Source organism: Pteropus alecto, unplaced genomic scaffold, assembly GCF_000325575.1.
Source record: "Pteropus alecto unplaced genomic scaffold, ASM32557v1 scaffold21, whole genome shotgun sequence".
Classification (NCBI taxonomy): domain Eukaryota; kingdom Metazoa; phylum Chordata; class Mammalia; order Chiroptera; family Pteropodidae; genus Pteropus; species Pteropus alecto.
Genome location: NW_006436282.1, coordinates 22,075,343 through 22,077,834, shown reverse-complemented (window position 1 = coordinate 22,077,834; position 2,492 = coordinate 22,075,343). Strand labels below are relative to the sequence as shown.

Sequence of the window (2,492 nt, the reverse complement as noted above, 5' to 3'; positions counted from 1 at the left end):
CTTAGCGAGTGTGGTGCGTTTTCTCATGACTGCTACTTTCTCAGTGAAATAAGGTGAGGAAGGGGCTTTGGGCTTTGAGGAGAGGTGTGAAATGGTCATCCACGATTTGAGGGAGTGAACGGGCAGGAGAGATGTAACTGGGTAAGCAGGCACCCGGAAAATGAATGGAGAAATCTTTTAATTCATGGCATCGCGGGGGTGAGTGGCCGTGAATTTGGAGTGAAGCCGTCACTGTGGTGGTATTTTCCTGCAGCCCCACTCAGTTCTATGACGCGGGCATGGAGCAGGTGTTCAGGGAGCTGACTTTTCAATATCAGAGGAAGATGATGAAGAGAGAGACGTGCAAAGGACCAGAGCATGTTGTTCCGGGTGTGATTATAATGATGGGCGGGTAAGAAGTGGACAGCAGTCACGACGGGGCTGAGGGACTGCGAAAAGGTGGCAGTCCCTCCGTTCCATTTCCGATGGAATGGAATGTGCGTGAGGTGGAAGAATAGTTTACGTCAGACTATGGCGGGGAGGGGGTGGGGAGCTGGAAATGACAGTGGGATACTTTGAACTGAGATTATGGAAAGGCTGCAGGGAGGTTGAGACACCAGGACAGTCACCTCCGTGGATCGTGACATCACCAAGAGAGTATCATGACTCTCCCCGAGGGGAGATCACACTCGGTGAGTTCGAAGAGGCCGATGCAGCTGGAGACGATGTGGGGTCGAAGGCAGAGGAAGCAGGGGTGGAAGATGGGGTTCGAGGGGGAGCTGGGAGCCAGGTCACAGAGCGCCTTGCAGGCCCCCGTGAGCCCCTCCCTTGGACTGTCTTTGAACCGTCACAGAAAGCACATGGACAGTTCTGAGCAGAGGAGCGACATGAGCGGACCTGCTGTCCCTGGGCAAGTTTCTTCGCCTCCTGCTCTCATGACAGTCTTACATGAAAGGGAATAATTATACTTTTCTTTCAGGACTGTCATGAGGATTTGAGAAATCAAACAGGCATCTAGAAAGTTCTTCGCACCATGATGGGAACTCTTGGTATAACTGCTGGGTGCCTGCCTTGTGCCAAGCTGCAGGGAACATGTGGTGTCTGCCCAGCGGCAGAAGGCGATGAGTAAAGCCGCTGACCTGGGCTGCGGTACTAGCTCTCCATGACTTTCTGAGTGACCGTGGCCAACTCCTTTCTCCTCACAGGATCTTAGGGTGCCCAGGTGAAAAACGGGAGGAAGAAGAAGCCAGGTGAACTAGATGATTGTCAAAGTTCCACCCAGATCAGATGTCGGCTCCATGGCCCTATCTAGGTGAGACAGTCAGATATATAAACTATAACATGAGCATCAGTGAGCAAACCAAAGACAAGACCAGTCAGTCCTTCCAACTGGAGTTACTCGAGAAAACCTCTTGAAGGAAACGGAGCTTGGGTGGACTATGGGTAGAAGAGGGAAAAGCATGTGGAAGGAGCTAGAAATGGGGCTGGGGTGGGAAGCTGGGGTCAAGCTACAGGGGAGCCTTCGCTATCAGGTGAGGACTTTGGAATTCCTTTGTACTCAAGAAAGTAACGGCATGAGGAAAACTCAGAGTTTTGCTTGGTGCCCAGACTTAAAAAGAAATGATGGTAAGTCAGCGTCACAGGGTGGGTCACTGGTATCCAATGGCCAGCTGGGACTTGGTGATGGGAAGTCAAGTAGCCATAAAAACAGAGCAGATACAATAAAGCCATGTGCATTAAAATTTTTTTAAATAAAAATACAAGTTTAAAGAGCAAAGATTTTCAAAACAGGTAGCTCATCAGAGATGGGGGGTAATACTGAATACCTACTGTGTGCCCACACAGTGCGTGGGCGCTGCCCAGATATTGTTATTGATCCCTATTATAAATATGACAAGGGGAAACCTTCTTATCCCCGTGTTACAGATAAGGAAACTGAGGCAGTGAGTAACGTCCACAGTGCTGGCTAGTGGGGGACATTTGAACTGCTCCATCTGATTCCAAAGCCCTTCTCCCTTCCTCCATTCAAAACATGGTTTATTTTGTGTGTTTTAATCCCAGACAAGTGCCCATCGCCCCGCCAGCGGGACACCACAAGGACACGGAGCACAGGCAGGTGGCCAGCCTTGAGGGACTTTGTTTAGAAGGAGTAGCTGTCCCTACACTGACACCCATGATCCCCACGGTGCCCTGAGCCCCACAGAAAGAGGTGATGAGAGTTGGGGACCTCCCCAGCTTCTGGACACTCCGCAAATTCTCCTGGGACAGGACAACAGGGGAACTTAAAGACGAAAAGGGCCGCAGCTACTGAACCGTTGATGAGCAGGACCGAAGGGTCTAACTGTCAAGAACTTTTTCGGCCTTCGGGCCTCCTTTTGGAGGCGGTTCTTCCCGACGGGGTGAAGTCTTGGGATGGGGTCGTCGTGGGGCCGGGCAGCCAGGCTTGGGCGGAGGCCTGCCTGCGATGCTCCCGGAACCACGCAAGGAGAACCGAGCCGGGCCGCCGCCCCGCG

At 52.0% G+C, this 2,492-nt stretch overlaps 1 protein-coding gene across 9 annotated transcripts in view; it reads right to left on the bottom strand.

The window, feature by feature from the left end:
* Nucleotides 1-2,492, bottom strand: part of MINDY4 (MINDY lysine 48 deubiquitinase 4) — a 102,458-nt gene that overhangs the window by 99,140 nt on the left and 826 nt on the right. The gene's annotated exons all lie outside the window — the stretch shown is intronic.